This window comes from Cavia porcellus, unplaced genomic scaffold (assembly GCF_034190915.1).
Source record: "Cavia porcellus strain 051 isolate PalLab524CR breed Dunkin Hartley unplaced genomic scaffold, mCavPor4.1 scaffold_26, whole genome shotgun sequence".
Classification (NCBI taxonomy): Eukaryota; Metazoa; Chordata; class Mammalia; order Rodentia; family Caviidae; genus Cavia; species Cavia porcellus.
In genome coordinates, this window is record NW_026947509.1 from 25,773,481 (window position 1) to 25,801,185 (window position 27,705).

The 27,705-nt window shown below is 67.2% G+C and overlaps 8 non-coding genes across 8 annotated transcripts; all 8 read left to right on the forward strand.

Annotated features, from left to right (window-relative positions):
* The first annotated feature begins 3,034 nt into the window (after nt 1-3,034).
* Nucleotides 3,035-3,128, forward strand: Trnay-gua (transfer RNA tyrosine (anticodon GUA)). The gene is made up of 2 exons: nt 3,035-3,071; nt 3,093-3,128. It is a non-coding gene; the product is annotated as a tRNA-Tyr (tRNA).
* A 3,034-nt stretch (nt 3,129-6,162) lies between these two features.
* On the forward strand, nt 6,163-6,256 carry Trnay-gua (transfer RNA tyrosine (anticodon GUA)). Its single transcript has 2 exons — nt 6,163-6,199; nt 6,221-6,256. It is a non-coding gene; the product is annotated as a tRNA-Tyr (tRNA).
* A 3,008-nt stretch (nt 6,257-9,264) lies between these two features.
* Trnay-gua (transfer RNA tyrosine (anticodon GUA)) lies at nt 9,265-9,358 on the forward strand. The gene is made up of 2 exons: nt 9,265-9,301; nt 9,323-9,358. It is a non-coding gene; the product is annotated as a tRNA-Tyr (tRNA).
* A 2,900-nt stretch (nt 9,359-12,258) lies between these two features.
* On the forward strand, nt 12,259-12,352 carry Trnay-gua (transfer RNA tyrosine (anticodon GUA)). Its single transcript has 2 exons — nt 12,259-12,295; nt 12,317-12,352. It is a non-coding gene; the product is annotated as a tRNA-Tyr (tRNA).
* Nucleotides 12,353-15,368: 3,016 nt separating this feature from the next.
* Trnay-gua (transfer RNA tyrosine (anticodon GUA)) lies at nt 15,369-15,462 on the forward strand. Its single transcript has 2 exons — nt 15,369-15,405; nt 15,427-15,462. It is a non-coding gene; the product is annotated as a tRNA-Tyr (tRNA).
* Nucleotides 15,463-18,474: 3,012 nt separating this feature from the next.
* Nucleotides 18,475-18,568, forward strand: Trnay-gua (transfer RNA tyrosine (anticodon GUA)). Its single transcript has 2 exons — nt 18,475-18,511; nt 18,533-18,568. It is a non-coding gene; the product is annotated as a tRNA-Tyr (tRNA).
* Nucleotides 18,569-21,580: 3,012 nt separating this feature from the next.
* Nucleotides 21,581-21,674, forward strand: Trnay-gua (transfer RNA tyrosine (anticodon GUA)). Its single transcript has 2 exons — nt 21,581-21,617; nt 21,639-21,674. It is a non-coding gene; the product is annotated as a tRNA-Tyr (tRNA).
* A 3,024-nt stretch (nt 21,675-24,698) lies between these two features.
* Trnay-gua (transfer RNA tyrosine (anticodon GUA)) lies at nt 24,699-24,792 on the forward strand. The gene is made up of 2 exons: nt 24,699-24,735; nt 24,757-24,792. It is a non-coding gene; the product is annotated as a tRNA-Tyr (tRNA).
* Nucleotides 24,793-27,705: the final 2,913 nt, after the last annotated feature.

A 27,705-nucleotide genomic window follows, 5' to 3' on the forward strand; every position in this document is an offset into this window, starting at 1 on the left:
CGTGCCTGACGCTTTTGCGCGCACACCCGCGGCGCGGCGCGGCGCGGCGCCCTGCCTGCCCACTCTCACCCAGCGCTCCGGACACCGCCACCCCGGCTTCCTGGCGCGAGCTGCACCCACGGACCCCTGGGGAAGCCGCCTGTCGCCTCCTCCCCTGCTGAGGCATCTGCGCCTTTGCCCCATCCGGAGGCACACTCGCTGGGACAGGCCAGCCACCACCAGAGCGCAAACACACACACACACACACACACACACACACACACACACAAGCTCCAGACCCGCTCTTTTCATTTTAGCCCGAGGGGAGGCCGCCTCCCCTTGCACCCTCCACATGCCCTCCGGCTCCGCCACTTTGCTCTACGCTGCAGCCTTCTGCCACCTCAGACCCTCCAGCTCTCCGGACACGCCAACTGGCCCTGCACACCGCGCGCCCACCTGCGCCACACAGCCCAGGGGTGGACCCACCTGGCACGCCCCTCACCCTGCCTGCTCCACTCCACACCCCTGCCTCCCGCCTCCCTCCTTCCACACACCAAGGAGCCATCTCTTGCTGCCTCTGTCTCCCACTGCTTCCAATTGCCCAGGCTGCGCTGCTCCACACACCCTATCTGTCTCCCTCTGGCCCTCACCCTGGGTTTGGGTCTTGCTGCCTTCCTGTGTGGATCTCTGTCCAGCTCTCGGGCTAGTTTTCGTTCTCACTCTCACTCTCTTTCATTCTCTGTTTCCCTGTCTCTCTGTCTCTGGGTCTCTCTGTCTGTCTGTCTGTCTGTCTGTCTGTCTGTCTCTTTCTCTCTCTCTCTGTCTCTTTCTCTCTCTGCGTGTGTCTCTCTCTCCTTGTGATTCTTCTGAAGTGTGCCTATGGATCTAGCTGCATTTGGTATGAAGTCTCCGGGTGCTGGGCCAGGAGGCCCATGCTTGCTTCATTCCGGATGATGGTGGCAGAGATGGACGGAGGGCTGACATGTGTTTCCGGTGGCCTCCTGGCTGGAGATGGCAGTTGGCTTGCCCTGCCTAAGGTCCCCAGCCTCTCGTGCCTCACCTCGTTCCAGTCTTCCCACCACTTCCGGAGGCCGCCACCATACTGTTAGGGGAAGTCTCTGGAAGAGCAAGGCTCCCTGAGAGCTCGGTGGGAAGGGGATACAATCCCCTAGTCCCATCGGCCTGCCCCCGAGCTGAGGGCTAAGCAGATGAGCTGAGGTGGCAGAGAGCAAACGCAGAGATTTGGCAAGAGCTCCAGGGACCCCAGATGAGGAAGGTGTCTGTGTGCCTGTGGCAGAGGGGGAAAAAGCGTGGGCTGAGCCGGAGAGAGTGTAAGCCTTAAGCGTGGCACAACCTGCCTGGAGGGTGTGAGCGGCTTCCTGCCTTTGGTGCCCAGATGTCTGAGGAGCCCGGAAAGGCCCTCCACGTTTCTCTTCTCGGGGTGTGAGTGTGTGTGTGTGTGTGTGTGTGTGTGTGTGTGTGTACGTACGTGTGCGTGCCCACGCTTATGGGTATGTGTGTGTGTGTGCCCGTGTGTCTGTGTGCGAGTTTGTGCTGGCGTGTCTGGGCGTGCTTGGGCTCCTTGGGGGAATGGAGGGAGGTGGGGGCCTCACTGCTCTCTGGCGGTGCCCAGTCCCGCTCGTGCAAAGGGCTCTGTGCAGAGGAGACTGCGACACGTGGGGCTGCAGGCCTCTTGGCCTCCTCGTCTGCAGAGGCCCCGGCCGGCCGCTGTCCCCACCGCCCCCACCTCAGGCTCACCAAGGCACAGGGCATGACAGTTCACCTTGAGTAGACAGGGGTGCCCGGGGACGCGCTGTGGAGCGTCCTTTGCTTGAGGCGGATGTCACCGCTCAGCAGTGGGGGAGAGGCCACGGCCAGCTCTGCGTGCCTGCCACGCGGGAGCCCGGTGAGCACTGGCCCGAGGCGCAAGCCTGGGCCTTGGCTGGACGGGCTCCCGTGCCTTTGGGGCGGGCAAGGGGACTGGGGGATGAGCTAGCTGGGTGGAGGACGCAGGCGGCCAGCGGTGCCTGAGGGTGGCCGCCACCCCAGTGGAGGATGCCTGGCCTCGGTGCGAGCCGCTGGCAGCTGCCCACCCGACCCCCGACCCCGACTGTGGGTCTCCGTCTGGGCGGCCAGCAGAGCCAACGTTCGGGGGCGCTGGGCACGCAGCACACAGAAACCTGTGGCAAGGCCTCGGTGGGCGCCTGGGCGGGGATCCGAACCGGACCCCGCAGTGGGCATGTTCTCTTACGGCCTGGGCCCCTCGGGAAGCCATGGAGTTGCGCCCTCCCGCCCCTCTGCCAGGGGAGTCCCGCCGGGGCGGGCGTGGCAGAGGCTGCAGCCATGCCCGCACCCCACCCCTCCTGGGCTGGCCTGCCTGTGGACCCCTGTCGCCGTCCTGTCTGCGGGGGCCTCTGAGAGTCCGGGCCAAGCCCCAGGGCCACCGTCTCCCGCCACCGGGGGCGCAGCCGTGGCGCGGAGGGTGGGGGAATCCAGGTGCTTCCGGCTGGCGCCCCGACAGGGACCTCAGCCGGACCCCGTGGCGTGGCCTGGCTGCTGCGCCTCTGCCCTTGGAGGTCGCCTGCTGGCCGCCCAGGCCGGATCTCCCGCTGCCCTCCCCTGTCGCCGCCCTCCTCCAGCCCACCCCGGCCCACCCCGGCCCACCCCGGCGCACCGACCCGGGCCGTGCACTCGGGGCTCCCCCGCAGCTTTCAGACCACCCGGGCGGCGCGGGCATCCCGCACGCCGGGCCACAGCGAGAGGCCACGACGGGCAAGAGGGCCGAGGCCGTGGGCGCGGATGGCACCCACTCAATCACAGACGCACTGCCCGCCCGCCCCGGTGCCCGCCCCGGTGCCCCCCCCCCCCGGCTGCCGCAACCGCTTCGCCCCCAGGCTGGGCTCCGCCCGCAAAGCAGAGCCACACCCGGGCTCCAGTCTCCCGGCTGGCTGCCCACTCCCACTCCCAGTCCCAGGCCCGCGGACCTCTGGCCTTCCGGGGCCTCGGCCTCCCTGGGCTCCGGAAAACCGCGCGCCCAGGCCCCGGAGACGTGCACCCTTCGATAGCTCAGCTGGTAGAGCGGAGGACTGTAGCCCCAACAGCCATCTGTGGACATCCTTAGGTCGCTGGTTCGATTCCGGCTCGAAGGACGTGCCTGACGCTTTTGCGCGCACACCCGCGGCGCGGCGCGGCGCGGCGCCCTGCCTGCCCACTCTCACCCAGCGCTCCGGACACCGCCACCCCGGCTTCCTGGCGCGAGCTGCACCCACGGACCCCTGGGGAAGCCGCCTGTCGCCTCCTCCCCTGCTGAGGCATCTGCGCCTTTGCCCCATCCGGAGGCACACTCGCTGGGACAGGCCAGCCACCACCAGAGCGCAAACACACACACACACACACACACACACACACACACACACAAGCTCCAGACCCGCTCTTTTCATTTTAGCCCGAGGGGAGGCCGCCTCCCCTTGCACCCTCCACATGCCCTCCGGCTCCGCCACTTTGCTCTACGCTGCAGCCTTCTGCCACCTCAGACCCTCCAGCTCTCCGGACACGCCAACTGGCCCTGCACACCGCGCGCCCACCTGCGCCACACAGCCCAGGGGTGGACCCACCTGGCACGCCCCTCACCCTGCCTGCTCCACTCCACACCCCTGCCTCCCGCCTCCCTCCTTCCACACACCAAGGAGCCATCTCTTGCTGCCTCTGTCTCCCACTGCTTCCAATTGCCCAGGCTGCGCTGCTCCACACACCCTATCTGTCTCCCTCTGGCCCTCACCCTGGGTTTGGGTCTTGCTGCCTTCCTGTGTGGATCTCTGTCCAGCTCTCGGGCTAGTTTTCGTTCTCACTCTCACTCTCTTTCATTCTCTGTTTCCCTGTCTCTCTGTCTCTGGGTCTCTCTGTCTGTCTGTCTGTCTGTCTGTCTGTCTGTCTCTTTCTCTCTCTCTCTGTCTCTTTCTCTCTCTGCGTGTGTCTCTCTCTCCTTGTGATTCTTCTGAAGTGTGCCTATGGATCTAGCTGCATTTGGTATGAAGTCTCCGGGTGCTGGGCCAGGAGGCCCATGCTTGCTTCATTCCGGATGATGGTGGCAGAGATGGACGGAGGGCTGACATGTGTTTCCGGTGGCCTCCTGGCTGGAGATGGCAGTTGGCTTGCCCTGCCTAAGGTCCCCAGCCTCTCGTGCCTCACCTCGTTCCAGTCTTCCCACCACTTCCGGAGGCCGCCACCATACTGTTAGGGGAAGTCTCTGGAAGAGCAAGGCTCCCTGAGAGCTCGGTGGGAAGGGGATACAATCCCCTAGTCCCATCGGCCTGCCCCCGAGCTGAGGGCTAAGCAGATGAGCTGAGGTGGCAGAGAGCAAACGCAGAGATTTGGCAAGAGCTCCAGGGACCCCAGATGAGGAAGGTGTCTGTGTGCCTGTGGCAGAGGGGGAAAAAGCGTGGGCTGAGCCGGAGAGAGTGTAAGCCTTAAGCGTGGCACAACCTGCCTGGAGGGTGTGAGCGGCTTCCTGCCTTTGGTGCCCAGATGTCTGAGGAGCCCGGAAAGGCCCTCCACGTTTCTCTTCTCGGGGTGTGAGTGTGTGTGTGTGTGTGTGTGTGTGTGTGTGTGTGTACGTACGTGTGCGTGCCCACGCTTATGGGTATGTGTGTGTGTGTGCCCGTGTGTCTGTGTGCGAGTTTGTGCTGGCGTGTCTGGGCGTGCTTGGGCTCCTTGGGGGAATGGAGGGAGGTGGGGGCCTCACTGCTCTCTGGCGGTGCCCAGTCCCGCTCGTGCAAAGGGCTCTGTGCAGAGGAGACTGCGACACGTGGGGCTGCAGGCCTCTTGGCCTCCTCGTCTGCAGAGGCCCCGGCCGGCCGCTGTCCCCACCGCCCCCACCTCAGGCTCACCAAGGCACAGGGCATGACAGTTCACCTTGAGTAGACAGGGGTGCCCGGGGACGCGCTGTGGAGCGTCCTTTGCTTGAGGCGGATGTCACCGCTCAGCAGTGGGGGAGAGGCCACGGCCAGCTCTGCGTGCCTGCCACGCGGGAGCCCGGTGAGCACTGGCCCGAGGCGCAAGCCTGGGCCTTGGCTGGACGGGCTCCCGTGCCTTTGGGGCGGGCAAGGGGACTGGGGGATGAGCTAGCTGGGTGGAGGACGCAGGCGGCCAGCGGTGCCTGAGGGTGGCCGCCACCCCAGTGGAGGATGCCTGGCCTCGGTGCGAGCCGCTGGCAGCTGCCCACCCGACCCCCGACCCCGACTGTGGGTCTCCGTCTGGGCGGCCAGCAGAGCCAACGTTCGGGGGCGCTGGGCACGCAGCACACAGAAACCTGTGGCAAGGCCTCGGTGGGCGCCTGGGCGGGGATCCGAACCGGACCCCGCAGTGGGCATGTTCTCTTACGGCCTGGGCCCCTCGGGAAGCCATGGAGTTGCGCCCTCCCGCCCCTCTGCCAGGGGAGTCCCGCCGGGGCGGGCGTGGCAGAGGCTGCAGCCATGCCCGCACCCCACCCCTCCTGGGCTGGCCTGCCTGTGGACCCCTGTCGCCGTCCTGTCTGCGGGGGCCTCTGAGAGTCCGGGCCAAGCCCCAGGGCCACCGTCTCCCGCCACCGGGGGCGCAGCCGTGGCGCGGAGGGTGGGGGAATCCAGGTGCTTCCGGCTGGCGCCCCGACAGGGACCTCAGCCGGACCCCGTGGCGTGGCCTGGCTGCTGCGCCTCTGCCCTTGGAGGTCGCCTGCTGGCCGCCCAGGCCGGATCTCCCGCTGCCCTCCCCTGTCGCCGCCCTCCTCCAGCCCACCCCGGCCCACCCCGGCCCACCCCGGCGCACCGACCCGGGCCGTGCACTCGGGGCTCCCCCGCAGCTTTCAGACCACCCGGGCGGCGCGGGCATCCCGCACGCCGGGCCACAGCGAGAGGCCACGACGGGCAAGAGGGCCGAGGCCGTGGGCGCGGATGGCACCCACTCAATCACAGACGCACTGCCCGCCCGCCCCGGTGCCCGCCCCGGTGCCCCCCCCCCCCGGCTGCCGCAACCGCTTCGCCCCCAGGCTGGGCTCCGCCCGCAAAGCAGAGCCACACCCGGGCTCCAGTCTCCCGGCTGGCTGCCCACTCCCACTCCCAGTCCCAGGCCCGCGGACCTCTGGCCTTCCGGGGCCTCGGCCTCCCTGGGCTCCGGAAAACCGCGCGCCCAGGCCCCGGAGACGTGCACCCTTCGATAGCTCAGCTGGTAGAGCGGAGGACTGTAGCCCCAACAGCCATCTGTGGACATCCTTAGGTCGCTGGTTCGATTCCGGCTCGAAGGACGTGCCTGACGCTTTTGCGCGCACACCCGCGGCGCGGCGCGGCGCGGCGCCCTGCCTGCCCACTCTCACCCAGCGCTCCGGACACCGCCACCCCGGCTTCCTGGCGCGAGCTGCACCCACGGACCCCTGGGGAAGCCGCCTGTCGCCTCCTCCCCTGCTGAGGCATCTGCGCCTTTGCCCCATCCGGAGGCACACTCGCTGGGACAGGCCAGCCACCACCAGAGCGCAAACACACACACACACACACACACACACACACACACACACAAGCTCCAGACCCGCTCTTTTCATTTTAGCCCGAGGGGAGGCCGCCTCCCCTTGCACCCTCCACATGCCCTCCGGCTCCGCCACTTTGCTCTACGCTGCAGCCTTCTGCCACCTCAGACCCTCCAGCTCTCCGGACACGCCAACTGGCCCTGCACACCGCGCGCCCACCTGCGCCACACAGCCCAGGGGTGGACCCACCTGGCACGCCCCTCACCCTGCCTGCTCCACTCCACACCCCTGCCTCCCGCCTCCCTCCTTCCACACACCAAGGAGCCATCTCTTGCTGCCTCTGTCTCCCACTGCTTCCAATTGCCCAGGCTGCGCTGCTCCACACACCCTATCTGTCTCCCTCTGGCCCTCACCCTGGGTTTGGGTCTTGCTGCCTTCCTGTGTGGATCTCTGTCCAGCTCTCGGGCTAGTTTTCGTTCTCACTCTCACTCTCTTTCATTCTCTGTTTCCCTGTCTCTCTGTCTCTGGGTCTCTCTGTCTGTCTGTCTGTCTGTCTGTCTGTCTGTCTCTTTCTCTCTCTCTCTGTCTCTTTCTCTCTCTGCGTGTGTCTCTCTCTCCTTGTGATTCTTCTGAAGTGTGCCTATGGATCTAGCTGCATTTGGTATGAAGTCTCCGGGTGCTGGGCCAGGAGGCCCATGCTTGCTTCATTCCGGATGATGGTGGCAGAGATGGACGGAGGGCTGACATGTGTTTCCGGTGGCCTCCTGGCTGGAGATGGCAGTTGGCCTGCCCTGCCTAAGGTCCCCAGCCTCTCGTGCCTCACCTCGTTCCAGTCTTCCCACCACTTCCGGAGGCCACCACCATACTGTTAGGGGAAGTCTCTGGAAGAGCAAGGCTCCCTGAGAGCTCGGTGGGAAGGGGATACAATCCCCTAGTCCCATCGGCCTGCCCCCGAGCTGAGGGCTAAGCAGATGCGCTGAGGGGGCAGAGAGCAAATGCAGAGATTTGGCAAGAGCTCCAGGGACCCCAGATGAGGAAGGTGTCTGTGTGCCTGTGGCAGAGGGGGAAAAAGCGTGGGCTGAGCCGGAGAGAGTGTAAGCCTTAAGCGTGGCACAACCTGCCTGGAGGGTGTGAGCGGCTTCCTGCCTTTGGTGCCCAGATGTCTGAGGAGCCCGGAAAGGCCCTCCACGTTTCTCTTCTCGGGGTGTGAGTGTGTGTGTACGTACGTGTGCGTGCCCACGCTTATGGGTATGTGTGTGTGTGTGCCCGTGTGTCTGTGTGCGAGTTTGTGCTGGCGTGTCTGGGCGTGCTTGGGCTCCTTGGGGGAATGGAGGGAGGTGGGGGCCTCACTGCTCTCTGGCGGTGCCCAGTCCCGCTCGTGCAAAGGGCTCTGTGCAGAGGAGACTGCGACACGTGGGGCTGCAGGCCTCTTGGCCTCCTCGTCTGCAGAGGCCCCGGCCGGCCGCTGTCCCCACCGCCCCCACCTCAGGCTCACCAAGGCACAGGGCATGACAGTTCACCTTGAGTAGACAGGGGTGCCCGGGGACGCGCTGTGGAGCGTCCTTTGCTTGAGGCGGATGTCACCGCTCAGCAGTGGGGGAGAGGCCACGGCCAGCTCTGCGTGCCTGCCACGCGGGAGCCCGGTGAGCACTGGCCCGAGGCGCAAGCCTGGGCCTTGGCTGGACGGGCTCCCGTGCCTTTGGGGCGGGCAAGGGGACTGGGGGATGAGCTAGCTGGGTGGAGGACGCAGGCGGCCAGCGGTGCCTGAGGGTGGCCGCCACCCCAGTGGAGGATGCCTGGCCTCGGTGCGAGCCGCTGGCAGCTGCCCACCCGACCCCCGACCCCGACTGTGGGTCTCCGTCTGGGCGGCCAGCAGAGCCAACGTTCGGGGGCGCTGGGCACGCAGCACACAGAAACCTGTGGCAAGGCCTCGGTGGGCGCCTGGGCGGGGATCCGAACCGGACCCCGCAGTGGGCATGCTCTCTTGCGGCCTGGGCCCCTCGGGAAGCCATGGAGTTGCGCCCTCCCGCCCCTCTGCCAGGGGAGTCCCGCCGGGGCGGGCGTGGCAGAGGCTGCAGCCATGCCCGCACCCCACCCCTCCTGGGCTGGCCTGCCTGTGGACCCCTGTCGCCGTCCTGTCTGCGGGGGCCTCTGAGAGTCCGGGCCAAGCCCCAGGGCCACCGTCTCCCGCCACCGGGGGCGCAGCCGTGGCGCGGAGGGTGGGGGAATCCAGGTGCTTCCGGCTGGCGCCCCGACAGGGACCTCAGCCGGACCCCGTGGCGTGGCCTGGCTGCTGCGCCTCTGCCCTTGGAGGTCGCCTGCTGGCCGCCCAGGCCGGATCTCCCGCTGCCCTCCCCTGTCGCCGCCCTCCTCCAGCCCACCCCGGCCCACCCCGGCCCACCCCGGCGCACCGACCCGGGCCGTGCACTCGGGGCTCCCCCGCAGCTTTCAGACCACCCGGGCGGCGCGGGCATCCCGCACGCCGGGCCACAGCGAGAGGCCACGACGGGCAAGAGGGCCGAGGCCGTGGGCGCGGATGGCACCCACTCAATCACAGACGCACTGCCCGCCCGCCCCGGTGCCCGCCCCGGTGCCCCCCCCCCCTGGCTGCCGCAACCGCTTCGCCCCCAGGCTGGGCTCCGCCCGCAAAGCAGAGCCACACCCGGGCTCCAGTCTCCCGGCTGGCTGCCCACTCCCACTCCCAGTCCCAGGCCCGCGGACCTCTGGCCTTCCGGGGCCTCGGCCTCCCTGGGCTCCGGAAAACCGCGCGCCCAGGCCCCCGAGACGTGCACCCTTCGATAGCTCAGCTGGTAGAGCGGGGGACCGTAGCCCCAACAGCCATCTGTGGACATTCTTAGGTCGCTGGTTCGATTCCGGCTCGAAGGACGTGCCTGACGCTTTTGCGCGCACACTGAGGCATCTGCGCCTTTGCCCCATCCGGAGGCACACTCGCTGGGCCAGGCCAGCCACCACCAGAGCGCAAACACACACACGCAAACACACACACACACACACACACACACACACACACACACACACACACAAGCTCCAGACCCGCTCTTTTCATTTTAGCCCGAGGGGAGGCCGCCTCCCCTTGCACCCTCCACATGCCCTCCGGCTCCGCCACTTTGCTCTACGCTGCAGCCTTCTGCCACCTCAGACCCTCCAGCTCTCCGCACACGCCAACTGGCCCTGCACACCGCGCGCCCACCTGCGCCACACAGCCCAGGGGTGGACCCACCTGGCACGCCCCTCACCCTGCCTGCTCCACTCCACACCCCTGCCTCCCGCCTCCCTCCTTCCACACACCAAGGAGCCATCTCTTGCTGCCTCTGTCTCCCACTGCTTCCAATTGCCCAGGCTGCGCTGCTCCACACACCCTATCTGTCTCCCTCTGGCCCTCACCCTGGGTTTGGGTCTTGCTGCCTTCCTGTGTGGATCTCTGTCCAGCTCTCGGGCTAGTTTTTGTTCTCACTCTCACTCTCTTTCATTCTCTGTTTCCCTGTCTCTCTGTCTCTGGGTCTCTCTGTCTGTCTGTCTGTCTGTCTGTCTGTCTGTCTCTTTCTCTCTCTCTCTGTCTCTTTCTCTCTCTGCGTGTGTCTCTCTCTCCTTGTGATTCTTCTGAAGTGTGCCTATGGATCTAGCTGCATTTGGTATGAAGTCTCCGGGTGCTGGGCCAGGAGGCCCATGCTTGCTTCATTCCGGATGATGGTGGCAGAGATGGACGGAGGGCTGACATGTGTTTCCGGTGGCCTCCTGGCTGGAGATGGCAGTTGGCTTGCCCTGCCTAAGGTCCCCAGCCTCTCGTGCCTCACCTCGTTCCAGTCTTCCCACCACTTCCGGAGGCCGCCACCATACTGTTAGGGGAAGTCTCTGGAAGAGCAAGGCTCCCTGAGAGCTCGGTGGGAAGGGGATACAATCCCCTAGTCCCATCGGCCTGCCCCCGAGCTGAGGGCTAAGCAGATGAGCTGAGGTGGCAGAGAGCAAACGCAGAGATTTGGCAAGAGCTCCAGGGACCCCAGATGAGGAAGGTGTCTGTGTGCCTGTGGCAGAGGGGGAAAAAGCGTGGGCTGAGCCGGAGAGAGTGTAAGCCTTAAGCGTGGCACAACCTGCCTGGAGGGTGTGAGCGGCTTCCTGCCTTTGGTGCCCAGATGTCTGAGGAGCCCGGAAAGGCCCTCCACGTTTCTCTTCTCGGGGTGTGAGTGTGTGTGTGTGTGTGTGTGTGTGTGTGTGTGTGTGTGTGTACGTGTGCGTGCCCACGCTTATGGGTATGTGTGTGTGTGTGCCCGTGTGTCTGTGTGCGAGTTTGTGCTGGCGTGTCTGGGCGTGCTTGGGCTCCTTGGGGGAATGGAGGGAGGTGGGGGCCTCACTGCTCTCTGGCGGTGCCCAGTCCCGCTCGTGCAAAGGGCTCTGTGCAGAGGAGACTGCGACACGTGGGGCTGCAGGCCTCTTGGCCTCCTCGTCTGCAGAGGCCCCGGCCGGCCGCTGTCCCCACCGCCCCCACCTCAGGCTCACCAAGGCACAGGGCATGACAGTTCACCTTGAGTAGACAGGGGTGCCCGGGGACGCGCTGTGGAGCGTCCTTTGCTTGAGGCGGATGTCACCGCTCAGCAGTGGGGGAGAGGCCACGGCCAGCTCTGCGTGCCTGCCACGCGGGAGCCCGGTGAGCACTGGCCCGAGGCGCAAGCCTGGGCCTTGGCTGGACGGGCTCCCGTGCCTTTGGGGCGGGCAAGGGGACTGGGGGATGAGCTAGCTGGGTGGAGGACGCAGGCGGCCAGCGGTGCCTGAGGGTGGCCGCCACCCCAGTGGAGGATGCCTGGCCTCGGTGCGAGCCGCTGGCAGCTGCCCACCCGACCCCCGACCCCGACTGTGGGTCTCCGTCTGGGCGGCCAGCAGAGCCAACGTTCGGGGGCGCTGGGCACGCAGCACACAGAAACCTGTGGCAAGGCCTCGGTGGGCGCCTGGGCGGGGATCCGAACCGGACCCCGCAGTGGGCATGCTCTCTTGCGGCCTGGGCCCCTCGGGAAGCCATGGAGTTGCGCCCTCCCGCCCCTCTGCCAGGGGAGTCCCGCCGGGGCGGGCGTGGCAGAGGCTGCAGCCATGCCCGCACCCCACCCCTCCTGGGCTGGCCTGCCTGTGGACCCCTGTCGCCGTCCTGTCTGCGGGGGCCTCTGAGAGTCCGGGCCAAGCCCCAGGGCCACCGTCTCCCGCCACCGGGGGCGCAGCCGTGGCGCGGAGGGTGGGGGAATCCAGGTGCTTCCGGCTGGCGCCCCGACAGGGACCTCAGCCGGACCCCGTGGCGTGGCCTGGCTGCTGCGCCTCTGCCCTTGGAGGTCGCCTGCTGGCCGCCCAGGCCGGATCTCCCGCTGCCCTCCCCTGTCGCCGCCCTCCTCCAGCCCACCCCGGCCCACCCCGGCGCACCGACCCGGGCCGTGCACTCGGGGCTCCCCCGCAGCTTTCAGACCACCCGGGCGGCGCGGGCATCCCGCACGCCGGGCCACAGCGAGAGGCCACGACGGGCAAGAGGGCCGAGGCCGTGGGCGCGGATGCCACCCACTCAATCACAGACGCACTGCCCGCCCGCCCCGGTGCCCGCCCCGGCTGCCGCAACCGCTTCGCCCCCGGGCTGGGCTCCGCCCGCAAAGCAGAGCCACACCCGGGCTCCAGTCTCCCGGCTGGCTGCCCACTCCCACTCCCAGTCCCAGGCCCGCGGACCTTTGGCCTTCCGGGGCCTCGGCCTCCCTGGGCTCTGGAAAACCGCGCGCCCAGGCCCCGGAGACGTGCACCCTTCGATAGCTCAGCTGGTAGAGCGGAGGACCGTAGCCCCAACAGCCATCTGTGGACATTCTTAGGTCGCTGGTTCGATTCCGGCTCGAAGGACGTGCCTGACGCTTTTGCGCGCACACCCGCGGCGCGGCGCGGCGCGGCACCCTGCCTGCCCACTCTCACCCAGCGCTCCGGACCCCGCCACCCCGGCTTCCTGGCTCGAGCTGCACCCACGGACCCCTGGGGAAGCCGCCTGTCGCCTCCTCCCCTGCTGAGGCATCTGCGCCTTTGCCCCATCCGGAGGCACACTCGCTGGGCCAGGCCAGCCACCACCAGAGCGCAAACACACACACGCAAACACACACACACACACACACACACACACACAAGCTCCAGACCCGCTCTTTTCATTTTAGCCCGAGGGGAGGCCGCCTCCCCTTGCACCCTCCACATGCCCTCCGGCTCCGCCACTTTGCTCTACGCTGCAGCCTTCTGCCACCTCAGACCCTCCAGCTCTCCGCACACGCCAACTGGCCCTGCACACCGCGCGCCCACCTGCGCCACACAGCCCAGGGGTGGACCCACCTGGCACGCCCCTCACCCTGCCTGCTCCACTCCACACCCCTGCCTCCCGCCTCCCTCCTTCCACACACCAAGGAGCCATCTCTTGCTGCCTCTGTCTCCCACTGCTTCCAATTGCCCAGGCTGCGCTGCTCCACACACCCTATCTGTCTCCCTCTGGCCCTCACCCTGGGTTTGGGTCTTGCTGCCTTCCTGTGTGGATCTCTGTCCAGCTCTCGGGCTAGTTTTTGTTCTCACTCTCACTCTCTTTCATTCTCTGTTTCCCTGTCTCTCTGTCTCTGGGTCTCTCTGTCTGTCTGTCTGTCTGTCTGTCTGTCTGTCTCTTTCTCTCTCTCTCTGTCTCTTTCTCTCTCTGCGTGTGTCTCTCTCTCCTTGTGATTCTTCTGAAGTGTGCCTATGGATCTAGCTGCATTTGGTATGAAGTCTCCGGGTGCTGGGCCAGGAGGCCCATGCTTGCTTCATTCCGGATGATGGTGGCAGAGATGGACGGAGGGCTGACATGTGTTTCCGGTGGCCTCCTGGCTGGAGATGGCAGTTGGCTTGCCCTGCCTAAGGTCCGCAGCCTCTCGTGCCTCACCTCGTTCCAGTCTTCCCACCACTTCCGGAGGCCGCCACCATACTGTTAGGGGAAGTCTCTGGAAGAGCAAGGCTCCCTGAGAGCTCGGTGGGAAGGGGATACAATCCCCTAGTCCCATCGGCCTGCCCCCGAGCTGAGGGCTAAGCAGATGAGCTGAGGTGGCAGAGAGCAAACGCAGAGATTTGGCAAGAGCTCCAGGGACCCCAGATGAGGAAGGTGTCTGTGTGCCTGTGGCAGAGGGGGAAAAAGCGTGGGCTGAGCCGGAGAGAGTGTAAGCCTTAAGCGTGGCACAACCTGCCTGGAGGGTGTGAGCGGCTTCCTGCCTTTGGTGCCCAGATGTCTGAGGAGCCCGGAAAGGCCCTCCACGTTTCTCTTCTCGGGGTGTGAGTGTGTGTGTGTGTGTGTGTGTGTGTGTGTGTGTGTGTGTGTACGTGTGCGTGCCCACGCTTATGGGTATGTGTGTGTGTGTGCCCGTGTGTCTGTGTGCGAGTTTGTGCTGGCGTGTCTGGGCGTGCTTGGGCTCCTTGGGGGAATGGAGGGAGGTGGGGGCCTCACTGCTCTCTGGCGGTGCCCAGTCCCGCTCGTGCAAAGGGCTCTGTGCAGAGGAGACTGCGACACGTGGGGCTGCAGGCCTCTTGGCCTCCTCGTCTGCAGAGGCCCCGGCCGGCCGCTGTCCCCACCGCCCCCACCTCAGGCTCACCAAGGCACAGGGCATGACAGTTCACCTTGAGTAGACAGGGGTGCCCGGGGACGCGCTGTGGAGCGTCCTTTGCTTGAGGCGGATGTCACCGCTCAGCAGTGGGGGAGAGGCCACGGCCAGCTCTGCGTGCCTGCCACGCGGGAGCCCGGTGAGCACTGGCCCGAGGCGCAAGCCTGGGCCTTGGCTGGACGGGCTCCCGTGCCTTTGGGGCGGGCAAGGGGACTGGGGGATGAGCTAGCTGGGTGGAGGACGCAGGCGGCCAGCGGTGCCTGAGGGTGGCCGCCACCCCAGTGGAGGATGCCTGGCCTCGGTGCGAGCCGCTGGCAGCTGCCCACCCGACCCCCGACCCCGACTGTGGGTCTCCGTCTGGGCGGCCAGCAGAGCCAACGTTCGGGGGCGCTGGGCACGCAGCACACAGAAACCTGTGGCAAGGCCTCGGTGGGCGCCTGGGCGGGGATCCGAACCGGACCCCGCAGTGGGCATGCTCTCTTGCGGCCTGGGCCCCTCGGGAAGCCATGGAGTTGCGCCCTCCCGCCCCTCTGCCAGGGGAGTCCCGCCGGGGCGGGCGTGGCAGAGGCTGCAGCCATGCCCGCACCCCACCCCTCCTGGGCTGGCCTGCCTGTGGACCCCTGTCGCCGTCCTGTCTGCGGGGGCCTCTGAGAGTCCGGGCCAAGCCCCAGGGCCACCGTCTCCCGCCACCGGGGGCGCAGCCGTGGCGCGGAGGGTGGGGGAATCCAGGTGCTTCCGGCTGGCGCCCCGACAGGGACCTCAGCCGGACCCCGTGGCGTGGCCTGGCTGCTGCGCCTCTGCCCTTGGAGGTCGCCTGCTGGCCGCCCAGGCCGGATCTCCCGCTGCCCTCCCCTGTCGCCGCCCTCCTCCAGCCCACCCCGGCCCACCCCGGCGCACCGACCCGGGCCGTGCACTCGGGGCTCCCCCGCAGCTTTCAGACCACCCGGGCGGCGCGGGCATCCCGCACGCCGGGCCACAGCGAGAGGCCACGACGGGCAAGAGGGCCGAGGCCGTGGGCGCGGATGCCACCCACTCAATCACAGACGCACTGCCCGCCCGCCCCGGTGCCCGCCCCGGCTGCCGCAACCGCTTCGCCCCCGGGCTGGGCTCCGCCCGCAAAGCAGAGCCACACCCGGGCTCCAGTCTCCCGGCTGGCTGCCCACTCCCACTCCCAGTCCCAGGCCCGCGGACCTTTGGCCTTCCGGGGCCTCGGCCTCCCTGGGCTCTGGAAAACCGCGCGCCCAGGCCCCGGAGACGTGCACCCTTCGATAGCTCAGCTGGTAGAGCGGAGGACCGTAGCCCCAACAGCCATCTGTGGACATTCTTAGGTCGCTGGTTCGATTCCGGCTCGAAGGACGTGCCTGACGCTTTTGCGCGCACACCCGCGGCGCGGCGCGGCGCGGCACCCTGCCTGCCCACTCTCACCCAGCGCTCCGGACCCCGCCACCCCGGCTTCCTGGCTCGAGCTGCACCCACGGACCCCTGGGGAAGCCGCCTGTCGCCTCCTCCCCTGCTGAGGCATCTGCGCCTTTGCCCCATCCGGAGGCACACTCGCTGGGCCAGGCCAGCCACCACCAGAGCGCAAACACACACACGCAAACACACACACACACACACACACACACACACAAGCTCCAGACCCGCTCTTTTCATTTTAGCCCGAGGGGAGGCCGCCTCCCCTTGCACCCTCCACATGCCCTCCGGCTCCGCCACTTTGCTCTACGCTGCAGCCTTCTGCCACCTCAGACCCTCCAGCTCTCCGCACACGCCAACTGGCCCTGCACACCGCGCGCCCACCTGCGCCACACAGCCCAGGGGTGGACCCACCTGGCACGCCCCTCACCCTGCCTGCTCCACTCCACACCCCTGCCTCCCGCCTCCCTCCTTCCACACACCAAGGAGCCATCTCTTGCTGCCTCTGTCTCCCACTGCTTCCAATTGCCCAGGCTGCGCTGCTCCACACACCCTATCTGTCTCCCTCTGGCCCTCACCCTGGGTTTGGGTCTTGCTGCCTTCCTGTGTGGATCTCTGTCCAGCTCTCGGGCTAGTTTTTGTTCTCACTCTCACTCTCTTTCATTCTCTGTTTCCCTGTCTCTCTGTCTCTGGGTCTCTCTGTCTGTCTGTCTGTCTGTCTGTCTGTCTGTCTCTTTCTCTCTCTCTCTGTCTCTTTCTCTCTCTGCGTGTGTCTCTCTCTCCTTGTGATTCTTCTGAAGTGTGCCTATGGATCTAGCTGCATTTGGTATGAAGTCTCCGGGTGCTGGGCCAGGAGGCCCATGCTTGCTTCATTCCGGATGATGGTGGCAGAGATGGACGGAGGGCTGACATGTGTTTCCGGTGGCCTCCTGGCTGGAGATGGCAGTTGGCTTGCCCTGCCTAAGGTCCCCAGCCTCTCGTGCCTCACCTCGTTCCAGTCTTCCCACCACTTCCGGAGGCCGCCACCATACTGTTAGGGGAAGTCTCTGGAAGAGCAAGGCTCCCTGAGAGCTCGGTGGGAAGGGGATACAATCCCCTAGTCCCATCGGCCTGCCCCCGAGCTGAGGGCTAAGCAGATGAGCTGAGGTGGCAGAGAGCAAACGCAGAGATTTGGCAAGAGCTCCAGGGACCCCAGATGAGGAAGGTGTCTGTGTGCCTGTGGCAGAGGGGGAAAAAGCGTGGGCTGAGCCGGAGAGAGTGTAAGCCTTAAGCGTGGCACAACCTGCCTGGAGGGTGTGAGCGGCTTCCTGCCTTTGGTGCCCAGATGTCTGAGGAGCCCGGAAAGGCCCTCCACGTTTCTCTTCTCGGGGTGTGAGTGTGTGTGTGTGTGTGTGTGTGTGTGTGTGTGTACGTACGTGTGCGTGCCCACGCTTATGGGTATGTGTGTGTGTGTGCCCGTGTGTCTGTGTGCGAGTTTGTGCTGGCGTGTCTGGGCGTGCTTGGGCTCCTTGGGGGAATGGAGGGAGGTGGGGGCCTCACTGCTCTCTGGCGGTGCCCAGTCCCGCTCGTGCAAAGGGCTCTGTGCAGAGGAGACTGCGACACGTGGGGCTGCAGGCCTCTTGGCCTCCTCGTCTGCAGAGGCCCCGGCCGGCCGCTGTCCCCACCGCCCCCACCTCAGGCTCACCAAGGCACAGGGCATGACAGTTCACCTTGAGTAGACAGGGGTGCCCGGGGACGCGCTGTGGAGCGTCCTTTGCTTGAGGCGGATGTCACCGCTCAGCAGTGGGGGAGAGGCCACGGCCAGCTCTGCGTGCCTGCCACGCGGGAGCCCGGTGAGCACTGGCCCGAGGCGCAAGCCTGGGCCTTGGCTGGACGGGCTCCCGTGCCTTTGGGGCGGGCAAGGGGACTGGGGGATGAGCTAGCTGGGTGGAGGACGCAGGCGGCCAGCGGTGCCTGAGGGTGGCCGCCACCCCAGTGGAGGATGCCTGGCCTCGGTGCGAGCCGCTGGCAGCTGCCCACCCGACCCCCGACCCCGACTGTGGGTCTCCGTCTGGGCGGCCAGCAGAGCCAACGTTCGGGGGCGCTGGGCACGCAGCACACAGAAACCTGTGGCAAGGCCTCGGTGGGCGCCTGGGCGGGGATCCGAACCGGACCCCGCAGTGGGCATGCTCTCTTGCGGCCTGGGCCCCTCGGGAAGCCATGGAGTTGCGCCCTCCCGCCCCTCTGCCAGGGGAGTCCCGCCGGGGCGGGCGTGGCAGAGGCTGCAGCCATGCCCGCACCCCACCCCTCCTGGGCTGGCCTGCCTGTGGACCCCTGTCGCCGTCCTGTCTGCGGGGGCCTCTGAGAGTCCGGGCCAAGCCCCAGGGCCACCGTCTCCCGCCACCGGGGGCGCAGCCGTGGCGCGGAGGGTGGGGGAATCCAGGTGCTTCCGGCTGGCGCCCCGACAGGGACCTCAGCCGGACCCCGTGGCGTGGCCTGGCTGCTGCGCCTCTGCCCTTGGAGGTCGCCTGCTGGCCGCCCAGGCCGGATCTCCCGCTGCCCTCCCCTGTCGCCGCCCTCCTCCAGCCCACCCCGGCCCACCCCGGCGCACCGACCCGGGCCGTGCACTCGGGGCTCCCCCGCAGCTTTCAGACCACCCGGGCGGCGCGGGCATCCCGCACGCCGGGCCACAGCGAGAGGCCACGACGGGCAAGAGGGCCGAGGCCGTGGGCGCGGATGCCACCCACTCAATCACAGACGCACTGCCCGCCCGCCCCGGTGCCCGCCCCGGCTGCCGCAACCGCTTCGCCCCCGGGCTGGGCTCCGCCCGCAAAGCAGAGCCACACCCGGGCTCCAGTCTCCCGGCTGGCTGCCCACTCCCACTCCCAGTCCCAGGCCCGCGGACCTTTGGCCTTCCGGGGCCTCGGCCTCCCTGGGCTCTGGAAAACCGCGCGCCCAGGCCCCGGAGACGTGCACCCTTCGATAGCTCAGCTGGTAGAGCGGAGGACCGTAGCCCCAACAGCCATCTGTGGACATTCTTAGGTCGCTGGTTCGATTCCGGCTCGAAGGACGTGCCTGACGCTTTTGCGCGCACACCCGCGGCGCGGCGCGGCGCGGCACCCTGCCTGCCCACTCTCACCCAGCGCTCCGGACCCCGCCACCCCGGCTTCCTGGCTCGAGCTGCACCCACGGACCCCTGGGGAAGCCGCCTGTCGCCTCCTCCCCTGCTGAGGCATCTGCGCCTTTGCCCCATCCGGAGGCACACTCGCTGGGCCAGGCCAGCCACCACCAGAGCGCAAACACACACACGCAAACACACACACACACACACACACACACACACAAGCTCCAGACCCGCTCTTTTCATTTTAGCCCGAGGGGAGGCCGCCTCCCCTTGCACCCTCCACATGCCCTCCGGCTCCGCCACTTTGCTCTACGCTGCAGCCTTCTGCCACCTCAGACCCTCCAGCTCTCCGCACACGCCAACTGGCCCTGCACACCGCGCGCCCACCTGCGCCACACAGCCCAGGGGTGGACCCACCTGGCACGCCCCTCACCCTGCCTGCTCCACTCCACACCCCTGCCTCCCGCCTCCCTCCTTCCACACACCAAGGAGCCATCTCTTGCTGCCTCTGTCTCCCACTGCTTCCAATTGCCCAGGCTGCGCTGCTCCACACACCCTATCTGTCTCCCTCTGGCCCTCACCCTGGGTTTGGGTCTTGCTGCCTTCCTGTGTGGATCTCTGTCCAGCTCTCGGGCTAGTTTTTGTTCTCACTCTCACTCTCTTTCATTCTCTGTTTCCCTGTCTCTCTGTCTCTGGGTCTCTCTGTCTGTCTGTCTGTCTGTCTGTCTGTCTGTCTCTTTCTCTCTCTCTCTGTCTCTTTCTCTCTCTGCGTGTGTCTCTCTCTCCTTGTGATTCTTCTGAAGTGTGCCTATGGATCTAGCTGCATTTGGTATGAAGTCTCCGGGTGCTGGGCCAGGAGGCCCATGCTTGCTTCATTCCGGATGATGGTGGCAGAGATGGACGGAGGGCTGACATGTGTTTCCGGTGGCCTCCTGGCTGGAGATGGCAGTTGGCTTGCCCTGCCTAAGGTCCCCAGCCTCTCGTGCCTCACCTCGTTCCAGTCTTCCCACCACTTCCGGAGGCCGCCACCATACTGTTAGGGGAAGTCTCTGGAAGAGCAAGGCTCCCTGAGAGCTCGGTGGGAAGGGGATACAATCCCCTAGTCCCATCGGCCTGCCCCCGAGCTGAGGGCTAAGCAGATGAGCTGAGGTGGCAGAGAGCAAACGCAGAGATTTGGCAAGAGCTCCAGGGACCCCAGATGAGGAAGGTGTCTGTGTGCCTGTGGCAGAGGGGGAAAAAGCGTGGGCTGAGCCGGAGAGAGTGTAAGCCTTAAGCGTGGCACAACCTGCCTGGAGGGTGTGAGCGGCTTCCTGCCTTTGGTGCCCAGATGTCTGAGGAGCCCGGAAAGGCCCTCCACGTTTCTCTTCTCGGGGTGTGAGTGTGTGTGTGTGTGTGTGTGTGTGTGTGTGTGTACGTACGTGTGCGTGCCCACGCTTATGGGTATGTGTGTGTGTGTGCCCGTGTGTCTGTGTGCGAGTTTGTGCTGGCGTGTCTGGGCGTGCTTGGGCTCCTTGGGGGAATGGAGGGAGGTGGGGGCCTCACTGCTCTCTGGCGGTGCCCAGTCCCGCTCGTGCAAAGGGCTCTGTGCAGAGGAGACTGCGACACGTGGGGCTGCAGGCCTCTTGGCCTCCTCGTCTGCAGAGGCCCCGGCCGGCCGCTGTCCCCACCGCCCCCACCTCAGGCTCACCAAGGCACAGGGCATGACAGTTCACCTTGAGTAGACAGGGGTGCCCGGGGACGCGCTGTGGAGCGTCCTTTGCTTGAGGCGGATGTCACCGCTCAGCAGTGGGGGAGAGGCCACGGCCAGCTCTGCGTGCCTGCCACGCGGGAGCCCGGTGAGCACTGGCCCGAGGCGCAAGCCTGGGCCTTGGCTGGACGGGCTCCCGTGCCTTTGGGGCGGGCAAGGGGACTGGGGGATGAGCTAGCTGGGTGGAGGACGCAGGCGGCCAGCGGTGCCTGAGGGTGGCCGCCACCCCAGTGGAGGATGCCTGGCCTCGGTGCGAGCCGCTGGCAGCTGCCCACCCGACCCCCGACCCCGACTGTGGGTCTCCGTCTGGGCGGCCAGCAGAGCCAACGTTCGGGGGCGCTGGGCACGCAGCACACAGAAACCTGTGGCAAGGCCTCGGTGGGCGCCTGGGCGGGGATCCGAACCGGACCCCGCAGTGGGCATGCTCTCTTGCGGCCTGGGCCCCTCGGGAAGCCATGGAGTTGCGCCCTCCCGCCCCTCTGCCAGGGGAGTCCCGCCGGGGCGGGCGTGGCAGAGGCTGCAGCCATGCCCGCACCCCACCCCTCCTGGGCTGGCCTGCCTGTGGACCCCTGTCGCCGTCCTGTCTGCGGGGGCCTCTGAGAGTCCGGGCCAAGCCCCAGGGCCACCGTCTCCCGCCACCGGGGGCGCAGCCGTGGCGCGGAGGGTGGGGGAATCCAGGTGCTTCCGGCTGGCGCCCCGACAGGGACCTCAGCCGGACCCCGTGGCGTGGCCTGGCTGCTGCGCCTCTGCCCTTGGAGGTCGCCTGCTGGCCGCCCAGGCCGGATCTCCCGCTGCCCTCCCCTGTCGCCGCCCTCCTCCAGCCCACCCCGGCCCACCCCGGCGCACCGACCCGGGCCGTGCACTCGGGGCTCCCCCGCAGCTTTCAGACCACCCGGGCGGCGCGGGCATCCCGCACGCCGGGCCACAGCGAGAGGCCACGACGGGCAAGAGGGCCGAGGCCGTGGGCGCGGATGCCACCCACTCAATCACAGACGCACTGCCCGCCCGCCCCGGTGCCCGCCCCGGCTGCCGCAACCGCTTCGCCCCCGGGCTGGGCTCCGCCCGCAAAGCAGAGCCACACCCGGGCTCCAGTCTCCCGGCTGGCTGCCCACTCCCACTCCCAGTCCCAGGCCCGCGGACCTTTGGCCTTCCGGGGCCTCGGCCTCCCTGGGCTCTGGAAAACCGCGCGCCCAGGCCCCGGAGACGTGCACCCTTCGATAGCTCAGCTGGTAGAGCGGAGGACCGTAGCCCCAACAGCCATCTGTGGACATTCTTAGGTCGCTGGTTCGATTCCGGCTCGAAGGACGTGCCTGACGCTTTTGCGCGCACACCCGCGGCGCGGCGCGGCGCGGCACCCTGCCTGCCCACTCTCACCCAGCGCTCCGGACCCCGCCACCCCGGCTTCCTGGCTCGAGCTGCACCCACGGACCCCTGGGGAAGCCGCCTGTCGCCTCCTCCCCTGCTGAGGCATCTGCGCCTTTGCCCCATCCGGAGGCACACTCGCTGGGCCAGGCCAGCCACCACCAGAGCGCAAACACACACACGCAAACACACACACACACACACACACACACACACAAGCTCCAGACCCGCTCTTTTCATTTTAGCCCGAGGGGAGGCCGCCTCCCCTTGCACCCTCCACATGCCCTCCGGCTCCGCCACTTTGCTCTACGCTGCAGCCTTCTGCCACCTCAGACCCTCCAGCTCTCCGCACACGCCAACTGGCCCTGCACACCGCGCGCCCACCTGCGCCACACAGCCCAGGGGTGGACCCACCTGGCACGCCCCTCACCCTGCCTGCTCCACTCCACACCCCTGCCTCCCGCCTCCCTCCTTCCACACACCAAGGAGCCATCTCTTGCTGCCTCTGTCTCCCACTGCTTCCAATTGCCCAGGCTGCGCTGCTCCACACACCCTATCTGTCTCCCTCTGGCCCTCACCCTGGGTTTGGGTCTTGCTGCCTTCCTGTGTGGATCTCTGTCCAGCTCTCGGGCTAGTTTTTGTTCTCACTCTCACTCTCTTTCATTCTCTGTTTCCCTGTCTCTCTGTCTCTGGGTCTCTCTGTCTGTCTGTCTGTCTGTCTGTCTGTCTGTCTCTTTCTCTCTCTCTCTGTCTCTTTCTCTCTCTGCGTGTGTCTCTCTCTCCTTGTGATTCTTCTGAAGTGTGCCTATGGATCTAGCTGCATTTGGTATGAAGTCTCCGGGTGCTGGGCCAGGAGGCCCATGCTTGCTTCATTCCGGATGATGGTGGCAGAGATGGACGGAGGGCTGACATGTGTTTCCGGTGGCCTCCTGGCTGGAGATGGCAGTTGGCTTGCCCTGCCTAAGGTCCCCAGCCTCTCGTGCCTCACCTCGTTCCAGTCTTCCCACCACTTCCGGAGGCCGCCACCATACTGTTAGGGGAAGTCTCTGGAAGAGCAAGGCTCCCTGAGAGCTCGGTGGGAAGGGGATACAATCCCCTAGTCCCATCGGCCTGCCCCCGAGCTGAGGGCTAAGCAGATGAGCTGAGGTGGCAGAGAGCAAACGCAGAGATTTGGCAAGAGCTCCAGGGACCCCAGATGAGGAAGGTGTCTGTGTGCCTGTGGCAGAGGGGGAAAAAGCGTGGGCTGAGCCGGAGAGAGTGTAAGCCTTAAGCGTGGCACAACCTGCCTGGAGGGTGTGAGCGGCTTCCTGCCTTTGGTGCCCAGATGTCTGAGGAGCCCGGAAAGGCCCTCCACGTTTCTCTTCTCGGGGTGTGAGTGTGTGTGTGTGTGTGTGTGTGTGTGTGTGTGTGTACGTACGTGTGCGTGCCCACGCTTATGGGTATGTGTGTGTGTGTGCCCGTGTGTCTGTGTGCGAGTTTGTGCTGGCGTGTCTGGGCGTGCTTGGGCTCCTTGGGGGAATGGAGGGAGGTGGGGGCCTCACTGCTCTCTGGCGGTGCCCAGTCCCGCTCGTGCAAAGGGCTCTGTGCAGAGGAGACTGCGACACGTGGGGCTGCAGGCCTCTTGGCCTCCTCGTCTGCAGAGGCCCCGGCCGGCCGCTGTCCCCACCGCCCCCACCTCAGGCTCACCAAGGCACAGGGCATGACAGTTCACCTTGAGTAGACAGGGGTGCCCGGGGACGCGCTGTGGAGCGTCCTTTGCTTGAGGCGGATGTCACCGCTCAGCAGTGGGGGAGAGGCCACGGCCAGCTCTGCGTGCCTGCCACGCGGGAGCCCGGTGAGCACTGGCCCGAGGCGCAAGCCTGGGCCTTGGCTGGACGGGCTCCCGTGCCTTTGGGGCGGGCAAGGGGACTGGGGGATGAGCTAGCTGGGTGGAGGACGCAGGCGGCCAGCGGTGCCTGAGGGTGGCCGCCACCCCAGTGGAGGATGCCTGGCCTCGGTGCGAGCCGCTGGCAGCTGCCCACCCGACCCCCGACCCCGACTGTGGGTCTCCGTCTGGGCGGCCAGCAGAGCCAACGTTCGGGGGCGCTGGGCACGCAGCACACAGAAACCTGTGGCAAGGCCTCGGTGGGCGCCTGGGCGGGGATCCGAACCGGACCCCGCAGTGGGCATGCTCTCTTGCGGCCTGGGCCCCTCGGGAAGCCATGGAGTTGCGCCCTCCCGCCCCTCTGCCAGGGGAGTCCCGCCGGGGCGGGCGTGGCAGAGGCTGCAGCCATGCCCGCACCCCACCCCTCCTGGGCTGGCCTGCCTGTGGACCCCTGTCGCCGTCCTGTCTGCGGGGGCCTCTGAGAGTCCGGGCCAAGCCCCAGGGCCACCGTCTCCCGCCACCGGGGGCGCAGCCGTGGCGCGGAGGGTGGGGGAATCCAGGTGCTTCCGGCTGGCGCCCCGACAGGGACCTCAGCCGGACCCCGTGGCGTGGCCTGGCTGCTGCGCCTCTGCCCTTGGAGGTCGCCTGCTGGCCGCCCAGGCCGGATCTCCCGCTGCCCTCCCCTGTCGCCGCCCTCCTCCAGCCCACCCCGGCCCACCCCGGCCCACCCCGGCGCACCGACCCGGGCCGTGCACTCGGGGCTCCCCCGCAGCTTTCAGACCACCCGGGCGGCGCGGGCATCCCGCACGCCGGGCCACAGCGAGAGGCCACGACAGGCAAGAGGGCCGAGGCCGTGGGCGCGGATGCCACCCACTCAATCACAGACGCACTGCCCGCCCGCCCCGGTGCCCGCCCCGGCTGCCGCAACCGCTTCGCCCCCGGGCTGGGCTCCGCCCGCAAAGCAGAGCCACACCCGGGCTCCAGTCTCCCGGCTGGCTGCCCACTCCCACTCCCAGTCCCAGGCCCGCGGACCTTTGGCCTTCCGGGGCCTCGGCCTCCCTGGGCTCTGGAAAACCGCGCGCCCAGGCCCCGGAGACGTGCACCCTTCGATAGCTCAGCTGGTAGAGCGGAGGACGGTAGCCCCAACAGCCATCTGTGGACATTCTTAGGTCGCTGGTTCGATTCCGGCTCGAAGGACGTGCCTGACGCTTTTGCGCGCACACCCGCGGCGCGGCGCGGCGCGGCACCCTGCCTGCCCACTCTCACCCAGCGCTCCGGACCCCGCCACCCCGGCTTCCTGGCTCGAGCTGCACCCACGGACCCCTGGGGAAGCCGCCTGTCGCCTCCTCCCCTGCTGAGGCATCTGCGCCTTTGCCCCATCCGGAGGCACACTCGCTGGGCCAGGCCAGCCACCACCAGAGCGCAAACACACACACGCAAACACACACACACACACACACACACACACACACACACACACACACACAAGCTCCAGACCCGCTCTTTTCATTTTAGCCCGAGGGGAGGCCGCCTCCCCTTGCACCCTCCACATGCCCTCCGGCTCCGCCACTTTGCTCTACGCTGCAGCCTTCTGCCACCTCAGACCCTCCAGCTCTCCGGACACGCCAACTGGCCCTGCACACCGCGCGCCCACCTGCGCCACACAGCCCAGGGGTGGACCCACCTGGCACGCCCCTCACCCTGCCTGCTCCACTCCACACCCCTGCCTCCCGCCTCCCTCCTTCCACACACCAAGGAGCCATCTCTTGCTGCCTCTGTCTCCCACTGCTTCCAATTGCCCAGGCTGCGCTGCTCCACACACCCTATCTGTCTCCCTCTGGCCCTCACCCTGGGTTTGGGTCTTGCTGCCTTCCTGTGTGGATCTCTGTCCAGCTCTCGGGCTAGTTTTTGTTCTCACTCTCACTCTCTTTCATTCTCTGTTTCCCTGTCTCTCTGTCTCTGGGTCTCTCTGTCTGTCTGTCTGTCTGTCTGTCTGTCTGTCTCTTTCTCTCTCTCTCTGTCTCTTTCTCTCTCTGCGTGTGTCTCTCTCTCCTTGTGATTCTTCTGAAGTGTGCCTATGGATCTAGCTGCATTTGGTATGAAGTCTCCGGGTGCTGGGCCAGGAGGCCCATGCTTGCTTCATTCCGGATGATGGTGGCAGAGATGGACGGAGGGCTGACATGTGTTTCCGGTGGCCTCCTGGCTGGAGATGGCAGTTGGCTTGCCCTGCCTAAGGTCCCCAGCCTCTCGTGCCTCACCTCGTTCCAGTCTTCCCACACTTCCGGAGGCCGCCACCATACTGTTAGGGGAAGTCTCTGGAAGAGCAAGGCTCCCTGAGAGCTCGGTGGGAAGGGGATACAATCCCCTAGTCCCATCGGCCTGCCCCCGAGCTGAGGGCTAAGCAGATGAGCTGAGGTGGCAGAGAGCAAACGCAGAGATTTGGCAAGAGCTCCAGGGACCCCAGATGAGGAAGGTGTCTGTGTGCCTGTGGCAGAGGGGGAAAAAGCGTGGGCTGAGCCGGAGAGAGTGTAAGCCTTAAGCGTGGCACAACCTGCCTGGAGGGTGTGAGCGGCTTCCTGCCTTTGGTGCCCAGATGTCTGAGGAGCCCGGAAAGGCCCTCCACGTTTCTCTTCTCGGGGTGTGAGTGTGTGTGTGTGTGTGTGTGTGTGTGTGTGTGTGTGTACGTACGTGTGCGTGCCCACGCTTATGGGTATGTGTGTGTGTGTGCCCGTGTGTCTGTGTGCGAGTTTGTGCTGGCGTGTCTGGGCGTGCTTGGGCTCCTTGGGGGAATGGAGGGAGGTGGGGGCCTCACTGCTCTCTGGCGGTGCCCAGTCCCGCTCGTGCAAAGGGCTCTGTGCAGAGGAGACTGCGACACGTGGGGCTGCAGGCCTCTTGGCCTCCTCGTCTGCAGAGGCCCCGGCCGGCCGCTGTCCCCACCGCCCCCACCTCAGGCTCACCAAGGCACAGGGCATGACAGTTCACCTTGAGTAGACAGGGGTGCCCGGGGACGCGCTGTGGAGCGTCCTTTGCTTGAGGCGGATGTCACCGCTCAGCAGTGGGGGAGAGGCCACGGCCAGCTCTGCGTGCCTGCCACGCGGGAGCCCGGTGAGCACTGGCCCGAGGCGCAAGCCTGGGCCTTGGCTGGACGGGCTCCCGTGCCTTTGGGGCGGGCAAGGGGACTGGGGGATGAGCTAGCTGGGTGGAGGACGCAGGCGGCCAGCGGTGCCTGAGGGTGGCCGCCACCCCAGTGGAGGATGCCTGGCCTCGGTGCGAGCCGCTGGCAGCTGCCCACCCGACCCCCGACCCCGACTGTGGGTCTCCGTCTGGGCGGCCAGCAGAGCCAACGTTCGGGGGCGCTGGGCACGCAGCACACAGAAACCTGTGGCAAGGCCTCGGTGGGCGCCTGGGCGGGGATCCGAACCGGACCCCGCAGTGGGCATGCTCTCTTGCGGCCTGGGCCCTTCGGGAAGCCATGGAGTTGCGCCCTCCCGCCCCTCTGCCAGGGGAGTCCCGCCGGGGCGGGCGTGGCAGAGGCTGCAGCCATGCCCGCACCCCACCCCTCCTGGGCTGGCCTGCCTGTGGACCCCTGTCGCCGTCCTGTCTGCGGGGGCCTCTGAGAGTCCGGGCCAAGCCCCAGGGCCACCGTCTCCCGCCACCGGGGGCGCAGCCGTGGCGCGGAGGGTGGGGGAATCCAGGTGCTTCCGGCTGGCGCCCCGACAGGGACCTCAGCCGGACCCCGTGGCGTGGCCTGGCTGCTGCGCCTCTGCCCTTGGAGGTCGCCTGCTGGCCGCCCAGGCCGGATCTCCCGCTGCCCTCCCCTGTCGCCGCCCTCCTCCAGCCCACCCCGGCCCACCCCGGCCCACCCCGGCGCACCGACCCGGGCCGTGCACTCGGGGCTCCCCCGCAGCTTTCAGACCACCCGGGCGGCGCGGGCATCCCGCACGCCGGGCCACAGCGAGAGGCCACGACAGGCAAGAGGGCCGAGGCCGTGGGCGCGGATGCCACCCACTCAATCACAGACGCACTGCCCGCCCGCCCCGGTGCCCGCCCCGGCTGCCGCAACCGCTTCGCCCCCGGGCTGGGCTCCGCCCGCAAAGCAGAGCCACACCC